This window comes from Podarcis pityusensis, assembly GCF_964106645.2.
Source record: "Podarcis pityusensis genome assembly, chromosome: 8".
NCBI classification, from domain to species: domain Eukaryota; kingdom Metazoa; phylum Chordata; class Lepidosauria; order Squamata; family Lacertidae; genus Podarcis; species Podarcis pityusensis.
In genome coordinates, this window is record NC_138033.1 from 31,651,787 (window position 1) to 31,672,672 (window position 20,886).

The 20,886-nt window shown below is 44.4% G+C and overlaps 1 long non-coding RNA gene across 1 annotated transcript; it reads left to right on the forward strand.

The window, feature by feature from the left end:
- Positions 1-416: 416 nt before the first annotated feature.
- Positions 417-20,596, forward strand: LOC308484691. Its single transcript, XR_013990083.1, has 4 exons — positions 417-432; positions 18,221-18,267; positions 19,399-19,474; positions 20,556-20,596. It is a non-coding gene; the product is annotated as an uncharacterized lncRNA (long non-coding RNA).
- Positions 20,597-20,886: the final 290 nt, after the last annotated feature.

The window sequence follows — 20,886 nt, forward strand, 5'->3', positions numbered from 1 at the left end:
ATGACTGGGCAAATGATATGAAATGTGCCCCTAAGCCATGTTAAAAATCAACAATTGTAGTAAAATAATAGACATTGCCAAATTCATTTTGTTTTATTATAAGGGCTTTAGCACCTTTGTGCACAGCAGACGTATTTGCCCCATTGCCGTATCCTTGGCCTCAGGCATTTTTAATATTTGTTCTGTCTTGTTTTAATTTGTTCATGATTTCGTCCACTAAAGTGCTTCTTGTTTTCTGTTTTGTTTCAATGAACTCTACAAAACTTTCCTCACTCAAAACGTTTCCAGTATCAGAATGGACCTGCCTGATAATCTGGCACATTTCAGAGAATCAGAGAATCATAGAGTTGGAAGAGACCACAAGGGCCATCGAGTCCAACCCCCTGCCAAGCATTTGCCTACAGTGAGAAACATGTGGAGTACAATCAAATGGTAAGGAATAATACTTTGCCTTTTTTATCCTAGAAATTACCTCAATACGAATGTTTTCCTCCAATAATTCAAGGAATTCCTTATATATGTTATGTGATCAATAGTTTACAGTCCTCTTTTTATGACTTCACTAATGGCTGTTGACTTCATTATCATAATGGCTAATCAATTCAATGAGATTTAGAAAAATTCCTGTGCTAAGACCGCTGGCAGTTGCTGCAGTGCCTTGAAGAACAAAATTAATTTTTTGCACAAAGCAGGTTAATATCCAACATAACCTTCAAAATATGTTGCCATTTTTCTTTGCGTCTGAGTTGCTTTTTGTAGAGAATCATCGCTAAGTCCACCATTTTTAAGCTATTCCATTTTAATTATGCATCTCAGTCCGATGTGTTTCTATGACCAACAATTATAAAAATGTTATTCAAATGCTCCCAAGCACTGAAACGCTTCCATTTACTGCAAATATTTGAATAGGTTTCAGGTGTGTTTGCCACAAACAAAAACACAAGGCATGCAAAATAATATCTTAGACCTTTTTCAGATATACCAGCTTCTTACAATCAAATGCTTTGCTGTTAGAATTTTTTTTGGGGGGGGAATACTAGAAACACTGTGTTTGAAAGACTTTAAAAGAGGATGAGACAAATTCATGGGGAATAAATGGTTACTAACCATGAAAGCTATCTTCTCCCTCCACTGTCGGAGGCTGTGTGCTTCCGAATATTAATTGCTGGAAATCCCAAATGGGGACAGTATTGTTGCCCTCAAGTCCTACTTGTGGGCTTTCTATTAGGAGTTGGTTGGTCACCACCAGATGCACTAGATGAGCCTTTGACCTGATCCAGCGACAGTTGGCTTCTCATATCCCACTGCAACTTTCTTGATAAGTAGAGTTCAGCTAGTTAATTCTATGTTTTTATTTTCCTTTTAGAAGACAATTCCCCAAATGTCTCTGGACCCCTAAAGACTGGTGGTGTTTTTGTGGGTTTATTTTGCTGGTTTGGGGGGAGTACATTCACAACATGTTTGCAAGCATGTCAGAGGCATCTGGCTGGCTACACTTCTGGACTAGAGGGATCATTGGAGTCTTTGGTTTTTGAGTAGAAATTTGGATTCTGGCCCAATTCAGGTTGGGATTTCCCTGAAAGTCATCCATGTGGCTATCCTCCCCACCCAGTATTCAGTGAAAATGATGAATGCACAGGGTGAGGTTTTAATTCATTTTAAAAGGAAAACAAAAATTGCATGGTGAGAAAGCACTGGCTGCAACAGTTGGCTGAGCAAATGACACAAAATCCTTTGTGTAAACACTTTTCTTCCCCCATTTTTCCTCCTCTTTCCTGGTTACTGCTGTAAATTAGAGCCTGTGTGAAGAAAACAACATCTGTTGGTCTCCTCAGATATGCAACTTGTAGGAATGGAAAGGGGGAAACACCAAACACCTATGTTGCTCCTATTTATCCTAAGGACTTTTTTCATTGCTCAAGTTCTTGGATGCCCTGTGCCCTATTACTCCATCCTCCACTCCATTTTTGACAGCCATGAAAGTTCTCCTTCACCTCACAGTTGTTTGAGGCCTAGTTAGGGGAGTGGGCTGAGGAGAAGAAGAAGAAGAGGGAGTTTCTATTTCTGGCAGTTCTCCCAGTCTCCCCTCATTATCTGTGGTGCTTAAAGAGCCCCCAAAGCCATTGCGCTTTTTATTACTTGTAAAATGTGGGATATAAAATCTAAATACCATTTAAAACAGGAGACTTTACTGACAGGATAAAAATTTATGAGGAGTCACACACATAAAATGTGATGCTAGCTGTAGTGGTGGCACACACACATTCAGGGTTCTTGACCTCCCTCAGATATTAATTATCTTCTTTCTCTCCACCCCTTAAACTTGTCATTTTAGCCAAACTAATTGCTGGAGAAGGTTGTCGGTCATATGGAGAAGGTCAGATTTGACCCAAAAACATGAATGTGTGATTTGTAGTGCCTATGATGTCAATGGTCAATGAATCTGAGCTCAGAAATTTCTCCTCAGTGACTGTTGCTATGAAATGTTCACTAGATATTCAAATATTTGTCAAAATATGAACCAAATATGAAATTTTGGTGTGGCATTTGATATTCAGTTCTGGTATTTGATAGTACACTATTTGAAAAAAAATTAATAGTGGTAGTCTTTATATAACTAGTAATATTACAGAGCAACATAAGGCAGGTTCTTCTCCAAGAAGTTCCCAAGCTAAGTTTTGAAAGTGGAGGTGAAGAAGGGAAGAGGCACATGGAGGAACATGTGGAAATACTGTTACAATCCAGCCTTTGCCAACTTTGGCATACAGCTTTGGGCTGGCAAGGACTGATGGGAGTTATACTCCAAAACATCTGGAGGGCACCAGGTTAGCAAAGGCTGAATTTCACAAATTCAGGCTTTAAACATGCTCAGGTTAATTTTCCATAAAGGTTGAGAATGAGCTGCATTTGTTTATTTCACTTATACTATAAATCTTATGACACTTCTAAACAGCTTTTGTTATAAAGCAACACTCAAAATAATAAATGGACTTTTCCAGACTGATAAAAAAGACTGATATAACAGCAATAAAAAAGGCGTAAACAACATTAAAGGCAGGAATTAAAATAAAAGCACATGGAAATAAATCGTTTGTTTATGCAATCTCTTAAATAGGCTTTTTTATTTCAAAATGTGCCTCAGCTTCCTTCAGGCAAAACTTGATAGCAACTCTGGGATGTTGGCAGGTGGCTGTTGCCCTCTTGTTTTGCTTGGGGAATTACCAGAGTCATCTGACTGGTCACCTTGGAAACATAATGCTGGACTGGGCCTGATCCAGCTTCAGGGCTTTTATTTCAAATCCCACTACGAACAGCCCTGGTCTTCTCTACACTCTTGGTGCTTCCCTTGAAATCCCTTGGACATTCTCACCAAATTTCGTTTCATGTTTTTGCTCTAGGCAAAATTCAGTGTCTTGCTCCAGCACAATCAAACAAATAGGCTAAGGGCCGCCAACTGCCTTTTGAATAATATTAGCTTAAAAGAACTGCATTTTAGGAGGTGGTAAAGTGCAGCTCAAATTCCCCACTGGGTAAAAATGTGAACATCTCATCTTCAGAATTGAAAAACAGAATGATAATTGCCTAAATGCTGCCAATCTTGGGGGTCTGCTAGCTGAACTTTCGCATTTCAGTGAGTGCTTGTATTATGAATGTTACTTGGATGACTGAAATGTTAATGCGTTAAAATGGTTTATCGGAGAGAGTTAGTATTAAAGAGCAAACTTAATTTCAGTATGATCAGAGGCTCCAGAGTGGTGTCCCTAAACTCTTTAAAGGCTTTCATTTAAAAAGTGATTTATGATATAAAACTTAGTTTTATGGGTTATTTTTAATCTGGCCTTCTTAAGATGCTTGAAAGTCAACTGTTGCCTTCCAAAAGCATTGACGTTTACATTTGCACTGTCAATAATCGAAATTAAAAACAGTAGGAGGAGATGCAAAACAGAAAAAATAATGAGAATAGTAATAATCATAATATAATAGTAATAAAGTACATAGGATAATATTTCATTTTGTGTGCACACCTTTTATAGTTGCTTATATTAACAGAATATTCCAACAGTATAAGAGAAATCAGTTTAGGATCACATCTAATAAAATGTGTGATTCTTTTCTCCATTTACTTTCAACTTCTCCCCTCCCCCCAAAGTGCTGGTGCAACACTAGGATATCTGAACCATATTAAGATATGATAGTGTTTATCTGAGCATTTTTAAAAAAGAAAGAAAATAAATGAAAAGAAGTAAGAGGTGCACATATGAAGAAAAACCATAGTTCCAACAACATAAAAGTGCTAGTATCAAGCTACTCTTAGAAATAGTAACAGGGATCTGGAGTGTGAATGCTGCTTGAAACACAAAGATGCACATGTCTTCAAAACTATCTCTGGATTGTTTTCACTGCCCATATTCCTGTTACAATGAGACCCCTTTCACCTTGAGGATCGTCTGCCTTGAAGCAGCATCACCTCCGACTGCACTTGAGAGTCCAGCCTGAGGCTTCAAGCTGTCACAATGAGGCAGGGTTAAGGCGGCGATGTTCTAAAGAAGTCAGTCCACTGACAGGCAGTTGTGGCCTTGCAGACGCATCATATCAGTACTGGAGCTGCTTGACAGATGAGTCCTGTGGTGGTGGCGGCTGACTGTTGGCAAATGGGTGACAGATGGACTTGTCAGTGTCAAGGTGTCACCTGCGTCTTGTGAGGGATATATGTGGCTGCCAGGCTAGGAAAACAAGCAGGTATCCCCACATCCTACAGACAACAACACGCAGAGGTGTCTATCCCTGACAAATCAAGAGGAGGAGGTAGAGGTGGAGGATCATTTTATACAGAGGAAATCATTTTCCATTGTGCTAGCAGCTAGTTTATAATCCAGTAGAAAGATAGATTATGAATCCAGCAGAGGCCAGCTATCAGCTCTGTTCTAGCACCGGACATCATCAGACTGGACATCATCATTTGGGAAGAGTAATGGAGGAAGATTATACTATGGTCAGTCACCACAGAGGGAGAAATATCTCTCTCAGTACTGGAACTCAGGCTCACCCAATGAAACTGACCAGCAGTGGGCTAATTCAGGACCAAGGAAATACATCACACAATGCGTAATTGGTTTATGGGGTTCACTGCCACAAGATGTGGTGCTGGTGGTGGCCATTAGTTCTGGTGACTTTAAAAAAGGACTGGAGAAATTCATGGAGCAAAATAGGTCTGTCAGCATCCCAGACAGACCCTCTGTTTGTGACCCCTTCTCTTCAGCACCCACATGTACATGGCAAGGAGACCGTGGAAGACTCACGGGAAGCAGAGAGGCTTTGGTTTAGGCCTCCATTGGACCTAAGAGGACAGTGTCCTGGGCTGCTAGAAACCATGAGCAATATACCACACAATGAGATTATCTACACTGACTGAAAGTGGCTCCCTGGGGTTTCAGGCAAAAGGCTCTCCCAGGGTCAGGGATGATAATAGTGGGGATTCATGAAGGGGGCTGGAGCAGCAGCAGTGATCTCACAGTGGTGGCAGCATTGCATTCACAGGGATGGGGCACAGTGAGGTGCACTCCCCACTGCAACACTGAGAAGTTGTGGCAATGTTGGGGATGTTGAGACCACCGATCCAGAGATCCCCTGACCTTCCCAGAGAATGCAGGACCACAGCTGATGGATAACAGTGACTTGCTGGAAAATGCAGTTTTCTAGGGCACCTGAATCCTTACCAGCACCACCACCACCACCCCAGAGTTGTGTCCCTGATGTACTGCTGAACCCAGGATAGGGATAGGAAACTTCAGGAATGTGTAATTTTTAGGATGCTTGAACTAAATCCCCCGAATGTGGAGGGAGGAGGAGGGACAGCTCAATTTAAATTCTGAGCCAAAAACTCTGGGAGTTACATGCCATTCAATCAGAAATGCGGTCAAGCACTGTGAGTCTGAAAAGAACATATTCTGAGTTGGCCAAGTTCAAATCTGAGGTGGTGATTGTGAATTTCAGCAACATCAATACAGGTAAATGCCCCCAGAAGAAAATATTTTTACCTATTGAAAACTAGGTGAGGCTGCGGACCCTGCCTGCACAACGTTTAGTATTTATGTGGACAGAATATTTCTTTCTGGAGGAGCATTCAGCCTTGTGAGCAAACTGAAGTCGTGCAGTTCAAACACAGGGTGGCCATCTCAGTGAAAGCTTGGGCTACATCCCCCCACCCACATGGTTTCTGGCAGCCTTGAGTACTGTGCCTGTGCCATTAAGGCAGGGGTGGAGAACCTCAGACCCAGGGGCTGAATGTAGTGCCACTCCAAGACTCTCTGCTTCAACCTTGGAAACCTTTATCAGGCTACACCCTTTCCCCTCAAGTTCCACACCTGCTTTTGCCCAGCTGGAATATGCCTTACAAACCGTGGTACTGTCTGGGTCACATCCATCTTGGATGGATGGATTTCTTACACCTTTCTTACGTGTCATTCCCATGCATGCCTGCTTTAAGGCCTAATTGAAACTCCCCATAGGATTCTTCCACATCCCTGCTGCCATGCATTGGAAATGGGTGGGGAGATGGAAGAGGGGGCAGGGCAGCAATGGGGAGGACACTCAAGAATCGCAACAGGTGGAGCCTATTATGAGTTAAGCCCAAACATCAGGGGAGTTGGTACTGGGCTTGTGGTGAAGAGGAGCTGAACCAGGGAAGTTAAGTTTCTGCCACACTTCAGCAGTGTCATGACAACTCTCATCATCAGGCAAACAGAATTGGCAGGTTTTTTTATTGTCATTTTTTAAAACTGTTGACTGGAAGCAAAAGTGGGATGCGCTGTGATCCTTCTTTCAAATTCCCTTCAACTCTGTTTGAGGAAAAAAGCCTATCTCCATTCTGTAAAAATAAAGCACAGCTAGAAAAGGAGGCATTCAGCAATCTTGGACCTCATCAAGGTACAGAAGTCATTGTGCAAGGTGTTTTGATCCCTAGAAGTACAGAGATCCATGTAACTATGGCTCCATCCATGTCAGGTCACGTTCATGTCATGGCTACCCTTTTTGTGCATCTTTAGAGAACCTGGAGAATGTCAACAAACACTACCATGTCCCTAGCTGTCATCTCCTTCTCAAGATCAAATTCCAAAACACGTTGTTCTCTGATAGCAGGGAACATGAATGAGTTTTCTCGCCAAAAGAAGTTAATTAAGGTGTTGCTGTTTGTACTCTACACGATAGAGTGCCTGAGAAGCAGTAATTATATAAAGTGGCTTTGCAGCCCATTTGGAAACATGTAAATAATGCAGGAGGTCTTTCAAAATACCGTCACCCATAACAATAATAATACTAATGGTATGTAAAGAAACAAGCAGGCAATTTGAAACGGAAATGTTGAAGGAAACTCTGTGTCCACAAACTTCCTACAATCAGACATAATAAATTTTTGGCCTTGCCGTGGCATTTTTGAAATGCAAGAACAATCTCTCCCAAGACATATAGTACTAGAAGAAACATGATATTGTTGCAGGCCACCCCAATCTCTGAGAGGTCTGAGATTCCAGGGGTTCCAGGCACTCACCCAGGGAAGCCCATGGTGAGATACAAAGTGTGTCTCTGCACAGAAGTGCAATATGCGAACTCTAAATGCAAATACACAAACACACACACATTAATATCATTGTTGGCATCCATCTGTCTCGAGACAATGGAGTACACCTCTGGGGCTGAAGTCAAACCACTGGAGAATGACAGCAACTGCTGTGACTGCAGAGACTGATAACTCATAACTACTTCCTCCGGCATTGTTTTTGCTGCGTTAGCAGCACCAAAGAGACCTCTCTGAGGCGCAAGCCTGGGCAATGTGTATGGAGGTCCTGGGCTGCCCAGACGACAAGACCTCCCTCTCAGCATCGCTGATGTGGTCCAAAGAAAAGCAGACCAAAGCATTTGGCGCCAGCTTGGCCACAGGAGATGCCGGAAGGAGGCATACAAAACACCATGCAACTATCTTAAGGACTCCACTCCAGATCTGTATAGTGTTTATTCCCTAGACTTTTCTTCTCCTGAAGATGTCCCACAAGACAGAGGGTATGGATTTTTCCTTGGGATTTACTCCCAAAGCCTTTATCATGAATGAATATAGCCACAGCAGAGGTTTAGGTTCAGAGTTTTCCTTTTCCTAGATGGGCTACATTCCCAGGTTGATGAGCCCCATCTGCCCCTCACTTCCCTCTACAGCTATGCCAGAAGGAACATGGCGTGTCCCCCACCAGAGGTACTACCCCTCCATTAACACTCCATCAATCCCATGCACATCATACTGTGAGCATTTTTACTGTGTATTTTAATGTTGAGGGGGAAATTGATCAGCAACACAGCTGGCAAAGTTACAGGTATTTTGCTCCTCATGATTACATTCAGTTCTAATGGCAGGACTTAATGTGTGCATCAAAACATGAAGTTTTAATTAAAATAGAGTGCCTCTGAGCATTTGCAGAGAACCATTTCATGGAGAACCTCAGGGAAACCAAGTTTGTTGTTTTTTACCAGCTTCCTACCTTTGTACTTTCAGATGTTTTCCTCTTCAAATAAAACAGCATATTTAAAAGGTAGTAATTACTTTGCAGTTACTCAGAATGAGCCTTTGTAATTTCCTTACTGTTGTCTTCTAGGCATTTGGAGGTACCTCAGTTTCTCCTATAAAATGAAAGCATCTGTTTATCAGAATGTATTTTTAAAAGAATAGGGAAGTGTAGAACATTCAAATCTGGAGGTCAAATTAACTCGGAATTTTACAAGAAAGGAAAATGGCTCCCTATGCCATGGGCAGACTAGATTCATACCTGGGTTAATTACAAGGTTCTAAATGTAAATGTCCATTTTATAACCATAACTTAGGGCATAGAGGTACGCAGCCAACCTACTTTGCTCTCAGGAAAATGCTGACAGATAATAAAGAAGAAGAAACAAAAAATGTACCCTGTAATAGCAGAATCTCTTGAGTGCAGTCCCACTCTTAGGGGGTTTTTTGGCGGGGGAATTGAGCCACAAAGAAAGCAAGGGACAGGTTTTTTAAAAGCCAGTCAGAGAAGATATGGTTTTTCTAAGATTAACTTTTTCTGTCCTACATGATAACAAATGCTGATTTTAATCACTCTAAATACTGAGGCATTAGTTAACGAAGAAAGTCAGGATTTTTAATGTCACCCTGAGACTAGTCTGGCCAAAAAATAACTCCGTCCCTAGATACATTCCAGCCTGCCAAAGTGACCCAGTCAGGTGAGAAACAAGAGCTAGTAGCCACCAGCCATCAATGCTCATGTAAGCATCAGTAATCTCTTTAACTGGAGAAAAGCCTAGAGGATATGCCTACCCCTTGCTTGACAGCTATAAAAAATACTATCCCTCTGTGTTTTGTTTGTTGGGCTCTCTTAAGTGCTGAACCATAAAGCCTTTGGCGGGGGGGGGGAGCATTGAGGCCAGGAAACTGGAACAGAACATCCTGATGCTGCTTCAGATGGAGCTGTGTATGCAGAGCAAACAGCCTGGAGCAGAAGGCTGGGCAGAGCAACTACTGTACGACAAGCACCCGTGAAATCCACTCTGGGGATTTCCAAGTTCCATCACCAGCTCCGCATGTTCCAAGCCGACATGGAGATCAGGGTTTTCAATGAATGTTTGATGTGTTGTGTGTGAAATAAATACCTTTGATCCACAAGAAGCTACAAAAGCAAATTACACACCGAAAATCGCATTAACAAAGAGAGCAACATAATCTGGCCTTGCCCTCTCACAGGTGGGTGCTGAGCCGTCCCATTTGTCAGCATCTGTAAACTGTCCCCATCAGCTCAGGTCCCCCCTCACCACTTCTGCCCCCATGCAATATGAAGCGTAGGTGGGTTTCCACAAGGCAAGACACAGTGATAACAGCAAGAACCTTTATTGCACTAACAGAACTGGACAGCAGGGGCAAAGCAACTGCTTATATACATTTCTGAAGGCCTGGGCCACTCCCACTCCCAACATGATTGGCTGCCTAAACTTCCAAGCTGCGAATCGTAAGGGCCAATGGCAGAGGCCCAAATCCTGAAATGGTCTGTGATTTGGATATCATGTATCAAATCAGAACACTGGGGCTAAGAATCCTTAGTCCAAACTCAAGCTCAGGCGAACACAGACCACTGAATACGTAACACAATACACTCCCACCTACCACCATTCCACCTGATGCCCAGCCCCACACACATTCAGCTAGCCAGTGGGGTGCCTGCAGGCACACAAGTGCCCACAGAGGCCTTCTCCGGCACCTGCAGCAGCACTTTGTCCCACAATCCTCTCTACCTGCTATGTAGGCTGAGATATGTGCTTGGTTTCAGTGTGTGTGTGTGTGTGTGTGTGTGTGTGTGTGTTGTGTCCACAACAGCCTCTCCGGTTTGCAAATGAGCCCAAAACAATTGGTGACCACTGGAAAATTGGACCGTTGTGAAAATTGGACATGTAAGAATTTGGGGAGGCAATGGCCAGAGACAGTGCCATTTTCTTTCTAGGGAAAAAGGTGCTAGAACTCACTGCCTCATTTGCCAACCCAGACGACGGGACCACCCTCTTGAAACCAAAATCACAGTAAGCTTGCTGCTCACCACTTGCCCCGCCACCCACTTAGGCCACTTCAGCCACCGTCCTGTGCACCTCACCAGTGAGGGACTACCTTTGCTTGCTGAGAAACTTCATGGACAAAGCAGTGCAAAAAAAGGTGCTGGAACTGTGCTCTGGGATGTTCTGGCAGAAAAAGGCCCTATCCTCAGAGACCAGGTTTCAAATCCCCACTCAGGCATGAAGCTCACTGGGCTACCTTGGGCCGCTTACTCTCTTTCAGCCTAATCTACTTGCAGGGTCATTATGTGGGTAAAATGAGGATGTTGATAACACCTTAAGCTCCTTGGAGAAGAGGTAGGACACCATGAAATAGTCACTTTTTGTTAGTCCTGTGGAAGAAAAGGAATAATGTACAGATTAAGAGGTGCTTGCTCAAAGGCCTTTTGGAGACCCAGTTATCACGCTCCACCATCCCCAAATGAGACAGGTAGAATGTGTTCCACCAGGCCTCCCTATCTCATCAGCCTCCCACCAGCTCCATTTAATCCTTTTCTTTCATGTGAGAAAAAGATCTTTTGTTTATGGGTATCTTTTATTGTTTCTCCCAATGATCTTGATTTCTCACATCCAGTATTCATAGGCATTTGGGAAAGAGAAGGCAGATTAGTCCCTGTTAAATTGAAACCAGTTATGATGGCATAAAGTTGCAAACACCCATGTAGAGTCATCTGTTGCTTTTAATTGGATCCCTGCACTGTTATATTCCCTTAGTTAACATCTCTGGTGGTTCTGGCTCTGCTCTGAGAGAGTCAGAAACAGCCATTTCTCTTTAAGCCAAGCATAGTTTTATTTGGGAACTGACAGCTCCGTTCTGAAAATCTGTGGTCTTAATTTGGGGTTTTAATTAAAATGTAATTGGACTTTCCTGCCACCACTGTAGGGGGAACCCTCATGCTCACTTTACTGTCCCCAAGGCAAGGCACAAGAGGCAGAGGTAGCAGCAGACTGGGGAACTGTAGAAATGGGGAAAACCTCAGGTGGGAAAAACATTAGTTCTGAAGAGGAATGTCAGGCAATGATGATGAGAACACAAAAAGAAGTGGAAATTGTTGTAGTCCTCATGTTCGTCTATAGTTAGAATTGGAAATCAGTCAAGAGAATACTCCTGTCATTCACTCACATTTTTAAATCTGCAAACAACATGTTGTTGTTGTTGTTGTTGTTACTATTATTATTATTATTATTATTATTATTATTATTATTTCCTTTATATTGAAATGAACATAAGTTACATAAACAGATATATGACATGTTAATTTGCAACCAGCAATATGAATAATATAGTGCTTGGAAGAAACCAAACTGCAGCAGAATGGAAACAGCACTTATTGTGATGAATACAGGTCAAGATGGAAATCACTCCCTTCTTCCATTCCTAGTTCTGAGGTAGCAAAGCTGGTTCAGTGGACAAACCAACTCCTCACATATCCCTCAGCTCTCAGGAGAAGACCTGCTTTTCTCTCAGAATTCACCTAAATATTTGTGGAGAAAGAAGTGCTTGGGCACTCTGAAAGATTAAGAAACTTCAGAATAATTGCCCCTGAATAAAGTCCATCCATTCCAGCTCACCTCCATCTGTATTCCTGAATCTAAAAGGTCCCCTGGGGGACTCTAAGCAAGATCCTTCAGTTACATGTTGGCACCTGGGCAGAATATCCCAAGGAGCTCACCAAGAATGGGGCCTGCACACCTGGAATGGAGTTTCCATAGGCTAATGAATAGCTAAGGCATGATATTTCCCTTCAAGCTCTCTTACCCACAAGATCCAGCCCATCCCCCAGGCGCCAGAGATGTGACTCACTGATAGTTCCTTCCAGCATCATCAGCTGCCACCAGTAACAGGCTACAAGGCTCAATGGCTTCAGGAAAATGCCTTAGTTCAGTGGTAGAGCATCTGCTTTGCATGCAGAAGGTCCCAGGCATTTCCAAATGCGACTGAGAAAGACCCCTGGAGGAGTATTGCTGCCAGTCAGTGTGGAAAATGCTGAGGTGGATGGACCAATTGTCTGACTTAATGTAAGGCAGCGTCCTGCATTTCCTGGGGGGGAAATGGCATCCCCCTTTGTACGCCAAACACAACAATGAAAATGGATAGCGATGAAAGGCCCAAGAAACTGAAAATGGAGCTGGATATATTTAAGTTAAGATATATTGTGCCATTCGTTTTAAATCAGCACCTCAGCAGTGGTTTATTGGGGTCAGAAGGGCAGACATTAAGTAATTCTATCACACTTTTCAGTGCACAAATGGCTTACGGTTATGTCACACATCTTCAAAACAGGCCTGTGAGGTAGTCATTGAAAGTGACGGCGTTCACATCACCCATTCAGTTCACATTCCTGAAAGCTGAGATGCTCGGATGAGCTGCCTGCAGCCACAGCAGGGGCTGAAGCCTGCACCAAGAGAGGACGGGAGGCATGCAAGCCTGCTGAGCCACCTCCCCCCCTCTCAATCCTCACCGCAGCCATCAAGTGAGCATCCTTATTCCCTGACTGTCTCCACTCCCAGCAGACCTTTAATCTTGGCTGGACCAACCACTTCTCTGTACTGGATAGTGGGGGAATGCAATTAGGTGTAGGGTGAACAATAAGGGTTTAGGCAGAGTCAAAACAAAACAAAATTCGGTTCTACTAAACATTGCATGAGAAGAGCCTTGCTTCTGGATGAGACTTATCTAGTCAAGCATCCTTTTGTCACAGTGGCCAACCAGATGCACCTCTGAGAAGTCCACAAGTGGGACAAAAGTACCATAGCTCTCTCCCCACTTGTCGTTCTCAGCAACTGGGATTCAGAGGCATATTGCCTCTGACAGTGGTAGGGAAACATAGCCATCCTGGGGAGTAGCCATGGATGGTCTGTAGCCTCTACACATTTGTCTAATCTCCCTGTCCAAGTTGGTGGCCATGATTGCAACCCATGGTAGTTAATTCCATATTTCAACTACAAGTGCCTCACTTTGTTTGCCCGGAATCTTCCAATATTCAGCTTCGTGGAATGGCCCCAAGTTCTGGCATTAAGAGACAAAGAAGACAGCTTCTCTCTATCTGCCTTTTCCATAATAATGGAAAAGCCATGCCATAATAAGGTTTGTATATAACAGCCATCTGAAGAATTATTGTGATTATATTGTAGAGGGGAGGGGATACTTCTAAAAGCATTTGAAGAGTTAGGCACAAGTGCAAACTAAAATAACTTAAGAAAAGGCATCATTCAGAACCTAGTCTGGACCATTTCCCTACCCAAGTCAATACTTAGCAGTAAAGCAGTTCCCACTGTCTCAATGTCCAGTTCCTGGAATCTAGATCCACTACAGCCTCCTCCTCCGACCTCTCATTCTTCACTTCTCACACCCTCCAATCACCCAGATTGGTACATTTCTTAGGGTTGGCACAAAGATAACCCTTCCAAAACAGTCCATGGTCATCACTGAGGAGAGCCACCACCCAGATAATTTCCATAAAAGTAGGAAATCTGCCTGGTTAAACTTCTCCAGTTGGTTTGACCTCTTTTTACAAGCAGAGTCATGGGGGGGGCGGTCCTTGAGGGATTTACCAACTTTTCATACCAAGTGAGCCACAAGAGTCCTACAGGCCCCACACTGCCTTGTTGCGGAGGAGCAAGGAGTGGTTGCCCCCCCCCAGCCCTCATGCTGCCTTTCCCAAGCCAGATAAGTGAGGTGCCAGGTTTTGGGAAAGAGACACAAGGCTCTGACAAGGTCCTAGAGCCCTCCCAACTTCTTCCCACAGCTGGAAAAGTGCTAACTAGGCTTTGAGGAAGACGATGGAGGACTCTGGGACCATATCAGAGCCCTCATGCCTCTTTCCCAAAGCCAAGCGCCTTGCTTACCTGGCTTTGGAAAGGCAGTGTGAGGGCTGCCAAAAAGTCATTGAGGGCCACATGTGGCCCTTGGCTAGTGTGTTGGACAGCCCTGATCACATACCCTCCAACATTTCTCCAATGAAAATAGGAACATTCTATTCTATATCAGGAAGCTTCTCCTGCGTTTGATCTCCCAAACACATAAGACATCATATACTCATCTACATCGGTCACCTTGACCCAATGACAACCTCTCTACCTCACCTACCTCACAGGGTTGTTGTAAAGAAAAAATGTGCAAAGGAAAGGATAGTGTGCAACACCTTCTACAGATAAAGGAACCAGCATTCCCCTTGTTCCCCCCAAAACAGCTGGCTGCAGAAGCCTTGCAACTGAAGAATTTAAAGTGGATTGGTTACCTTTCCCTTCAAAATTATAGGATGGGCTTTGTATGCCAGCTTCAACATTCCCTCCATTTGGTGTGGGTATCTTATTTTCAGGATAAACGGGACTCCGTTTTTACACCCAAACACCGCTTCTAATTGTTCTACGAGATGTGGAGTGTAGAAAAAAGAAAAAGCGAGACATTCTGGAATCAGAAACCAGAACGGCTTATGTAATTTCGTGACCATCCCTGGAAAATCAAGACACTTGCAGGGTATGTGATCCAGAAGAACCAACCTCCATCTCTCTACAATATATAAATTGGGGTGGGGGCACTGTTTTCTCCCCTAAAAGTGCATCGGTGAACATTTTGTGAAGTTCTGATTAGGAATAAGCAGACAAAACAACAACAACACAGTCTCTCTCTCAGATTTTCAGATGTAGGCTGAATTGAAAAAGAGTGAATGCAATTGTAACTTCAAATCATTTCTATATGGATTTTCCTTTCCTCATCTTCCTGGAATAAAACATGCCCTCCCCTGTGCTCTAAGCTGCATTGCTAAGCTACAAGAAGCTTAATATGAAAGAGGATGAAGGCAGCGGAGAGAAAGAGAGGTCCAGACGATGGAACACCAAGCTACGCTACATTGCCAGTCCCAACCTGCTCTGGATGTGTTTACTTTCTCAAAGTCCATCCATAATTCAACGGCTTCATTAATTCTCTCGCCAAGACCCAGCGCTTCTGACTTTCAAAAAGAAGCTCTCATCCCACTAATCGCCTCCTATCCCCGCTCCCTTTGTGAAGAGTGAGAGATTAAACGCAGCCTCTGTCGCAACTCTGGGCTGCACGCATGTGATTCACAAAGCACAAATCAAAGCAGCACACACATCCACACGCACGCAACCTTGAAACGCCAAGCAGTTGGCCGGGACAGAATAGAGGGGAACTGGTGCCAAAGGGCCTGGCGCAAAGCAGGCACATTCAGGAGCAGGAAGGAAGGAGAAAACAACAGTTGACTCCACAGTGCTCAGTGGCAAATCCATTTGCCATCGCAGCCCCTTTTAACTCTGAGATCACCGGTTGTGACCTACAGAAGCCAACTGGGAGAGTGCTGTGCTGGCATAACACGGGGGGGAGAGCATGGCTCAGTTGCAGAGCTCTTAGGTTAGGTTCACTTAGGTTCAGTCTCTGGCACCTCTGGTTAAAAAGAGTTTACATAGTAGCCAGGTGTCGGGAAAGACCTGTCTCACCCTGAGACCCAGGAGAACCACAGACAGCCGGAGGAGGCAATTCTAGGCTAAGTAGAAAATTACCCCACACTGGTAAAAGGCAGCTTCCTCTTTGAAGGTCCTCTGCAGGAAGTTTAAAAGATAACCTTCATGGAATTTGGCAGGAGATCTTCACACAGCTCTGCTCTGAAATTCAAGGTGAATTTAGAAGGCCCTTTGTGGGTGAAACATCTGTAGGTGTTTTGAGGGGAATTAAAAGAACGTTGATAAGAGCAGCAGACTGTTTCAGCAGGGGAGGAGCAAGAGAAGAAAACCAGAGGTTAAGGGGGCATTCTTAGCACAATAGGTGGAGTGGGGAAGGGCTGTAGCTCAGTGGTGAAGCATCTGTTTTGCATACAAGATGTCAATCCCCAGCATCTCCAGGAAGGACTGGGAACACACACACCCCGGCTGAAATACTGGAGAACTGCTGCCAATCAGTGTAGACAATACTGAGCAATTGCGGTGTTACAAAGGTTGGGCATCACCCTCACTCTGTGCAAAGCACTAGCAAGATTCCAGAGGTTCTTGCTGGTATTTAGCATCTGGTATGTTGAAAACCTGAGAGCTGGACCATAAAGAAGGCTGATTGCCGAAGAATTGATGCTTTTGAATTATGGTGCTGGAGGAGACTCTTGAGAGTCCCATGGACTGCAAGAAGATCAAACCTATCCATTCTTAAGGAAATCAGCCCTGAGTGCTCACTGGAAGGACAGATCCTGAAGCTGAGACTCCAATACTTTGGCCACCTCGTGAGAAGAGAAGACTCCCTGGAAAAGATCCTGATGTTGGGAAAGATGGAGTGCACAAGGAGAAGGGGACGACAGAGGATGAGATGGTTGGACAGTGTTCTTGAAGCTACCAGCATGAGTTTGACCAAACTGCAGGAGGCAGTGGAAGACAGAAGTGCCTGGCGTGCTTTGGTCCATGGGGTCACGAAGAGTCGGACACGACTAAACAACAACAACATGTTGAAAACCATAAAATCATTGAAAAAGTGCTGACTGATTAAAGAGAAGACTCCATTTGTTTCAAAACTCTAAAGTCAGGATGGTAGCTCAGTGGCAGAACATATGCATTGCATGCAGAAGGTCCCTAGGTTCAATCTTTGGCAAAGGCAGATAGGACTGGGAAAGACCCTCTCTTTAAAACTCATGTAGATCATGGGGATGGAGGATAGGGGCAATCCAAGGTGTTTTGGGACCTGAGCTGAAATGTCCTGCGGTCACCTCAGCAATGGGCTGTGGGGGGAAAACTCAAGGAGAAGCCCTTGTGGAATCTCTCCCCCACCCCCGGGCAGAAGAGAGGGGTCTCCCGCCAGGCAGTGGGGCTTTGCTATCTCCTGGGCGTGCCGCCTGAGGCAGCCATCTCATCCGCCTCTTGGGCAGGCCAGCTCTTGGTAGGGGACTTTTTCCACCTGGGGACCAAACTCCCTTCTGGGCAACTCTCCACAAGTCAAATGCAAGTGGTGGGCGGGGCCAGAAACGAAAAGTGGGTGGAGCAACAAGTGTAAGTTTCACATTTGAAAAGTCAGCTAGTTTCTACTCTGTCCTCTATTCGGACAAGGAAGAGTTCAAGGACATACTCCCACTAGGCAAAAACGCTTGTAATGCAAAGGAGGGCCTGTGAGGGGTGTGGCCTGTGGAGGGTGGGTGTGGCCTAGAGAGAGCTCACAGGGCCAGATAGAGACATCTTGACAGAACTAGATGGACTCTGACTCAAGCTGTACACATGTTACCACCTACTCCAGCTCCAGCACAGACCCACTGCTGGTGTTTGAAGCCAAGTGCACATGATGTTACCCACAACCCAAAGGTATCCTGGAGCTTCTTGGAAAATACCGCATTCTGCTTCCTAACCTGAAGCCATGGGAGGTCAGCACCAGCTTGCTGAAGCTCCTGGGAACCACACAAATACCTCCTTGTGCTCCATGTTGGAAGAAAGGTGGGATAAAAATGTAATGGCAATGCTGATAATTAACTCATAAACTGGGGGTTTCCGGCTTCATGCAGTAGCTTTAAGGGATGACACTTCTCAATTATTGTGATTCTTTTTAATAAGGGGCCAAAACGATGACTTCCTGCTTCCCAAACATGATGCAAACAGAATTCTTTTTTCACAGCTCCTTTCACTGAGACTAGAACAGAAGTTCCAACTGGATTGTGCTCGGTGAGTCTAGATCTCTGTTCCCTATCCTTAAACTCTCTCCAGAAAAGTCTGCTTGTTCTCCTTTTTCATAGCCCATGGTGTTTTGTAGTCAGTATATGTGAGCATGTGGCACCAGGTTTTCTTAATAACGCAGATTCCTCTTAAATTCTAAGGGGGAGAGTGCAAAGATAGCCTCATGAAGATGTGTGCTAATCAGTGATGTCTCCGCCAAATTTGAGGAGCTTGTTTTATTTATCCACTATATTTAGATCCCCCTTCACACACACCTGTCTTCCCAGGAGCACAAGGTAGCATACCTGGTTTTCCACTCCCTGTTCTATTTTCACAACAATCCTATGAGGTAGGTTAGGCAGAGGGTGGGGGAGTCCAAGGCCACCCAGAGGCATTCCTGCCTTACTCTAGATGTGAATGGGATCACCACAGTTCTGTGTACACGTTAAACCTTTAAAGCACATTTGAAGCACATTCTTTCCCTCAAAGAATTCTGGGCACTGTAGTTTACCCCTCACAGAGTTACAACCCTTAACAAACTACAAGGTCCAGAATGCTCTGAGGGAAAGAATGTGCTTCGAATATGCTTTAAAGATATATTAACGTGTTTATTGTTTAACCTGACAAAGCAGAGTAAATGGGAGGGCTCTAGTTGCAGCTAGGAAGATATGCAGACATGTTAGGCTGCCCCCCCTCCCACCACAGAAGCCCTAATCAAACCCAATAAAACCCACAATCAAATCAGGCAGCCGACCAGCGGACGGATGGTGTCTATTTAAATTTTTCATTAAAATTGTTTCCTAGCTCCGTTGAGCTTGAACAAAAGGAGTCAGTTCCTCCCCTTCGCCACCCCTCCCTCCAACCTGGTCCCTCTCCTTTTCTCCTGCCTTTAATCGCAGCCCTGTTCATCAGGGATTAATGATTCTTCTTATCGGACTCCAGGAGAGATTTGTTTAAAATATCACCTTGCGAGACACCTCCAGAGCGAGGCATGAGCTGCCTATTATGGCTCCAGTCTCAGGAAAACGAGACAGCGAAGGGAGGAACCTGCCATGCTCCGACGGCGACAAAACCCTAATTTCCCATAAATTACTTTGGGCTCCTTTGAATTGCTTTTAAACAGCCATTTCTTTCTCCCAGGGGCTCCTATTGATGGGGGCAGATAATCTCGATTGAGGAGGAGACATGTGGAAATTAGTGCCTCCGTCTCTGTCAGGTGGGGAGGGTTCTTTTTTGTTGTTGTTGAAAGCACCAACTGTTCTCATACAAACTGAGGGGCAGATACAAGAAGTTAATAATGCTTGGAAACTGCAACATGCACACACAGGAAATTTCGCTACTTATCAAAATGTACCTCTGAAGGGGGGGGGTCTCAAACCAAGATGCAGGGCAACAGCAATCAGACTCTTCCCCCATCCCTTAATCCTTCCATCATATCCCCACTGCAGCTTGCACACAGGAGAAACTGCAAGCCTGATTTCTGCTGTGCTATAACGCCATCACTGCACATGGCCAAAGTGCAGAACTGCAGCTATCAGCCGAGCAGGTGTCACAGAGAGCCCATCAAGTCCCATCTGCCCTATAAAGCTGCCCTCCAGGTATATTGGACTCCAGCTGCCCAGCCTGTGTGGCCAGGGGTTCAGGATAAATCAGAGCTGTAGTCACCTGGTGGCTACAATTCACACACAATACCTTTAAAACACATTCAAAGCGCGTTATTTCCCTCAAAGAATTGTGGGTACTGTAGTTTACTCCTCACATTTACCATTCCCAGCAACCCTTAACTAACTACAATGCCCTTCATTCTTTGAGGGGGCAGATGTTCTTCGAATATGATCTAAAGGGACAGTGTGTACACAGCCACAGTTTCCCCACTCCTATTGTCCTGTCTGGTGAAAAGGTTCCACCACTTGTGGTTTCCATTTTTGCTTTAGGCAAAATGCAGTGACACTCCCCCCAAAACAAAAGGGATGTCTGGGACCACATCAGAGAAACTGCCAAAAGTATTTAAGTTTCCTTTGAAATTCCTCTGAGGAGAAGCTCTCAGTTAATCTGCCAAGTGAGAAACCTTCTATCTCTTGGCACAGCATGACAACCCTGCAGGGTGGACACAGTTCAGTTTCTCTGCAAGTTGTAGTAGTGGAGGGAACGGTATTCTATTGTTAATTTCCTTGGTTTGATGCCGCTGAGTGTGTATACGAGCTTCCATGTCAGGAGGAACTCTACTTGCCAACCATCCTCTTGGCACCTTATAAAAAGGAATAACAATAATTGAAAAATGTGGTCCTTCCTGCCAGTTCCGTTGTAGCTGCTGCATGAAAAGAGGGGGGAAATGAAGAGGAGACAAAGGCTTTGCTTGCAAGCATGACAACAGCGACATCCACATTCCTTCACACACTTTCCCACTGCCAATCTTGGTCCTGACCTCCAGTGATCATCTCCAGATGTGTTCTTGAAGCATGAATGAGCTGATTCCTCCTAAGGCTCTTTCCATCTTAAGGTACATCCTTGGGGCTGTTTCACACATGACAAAGTGCAAACCCATATTTTTCACTAAGCATACGCTCAAAAGCAGGCATAGGCAAACTCAGCCCTCCAGATGTTTTGGGACTACAATTCCCATCATCC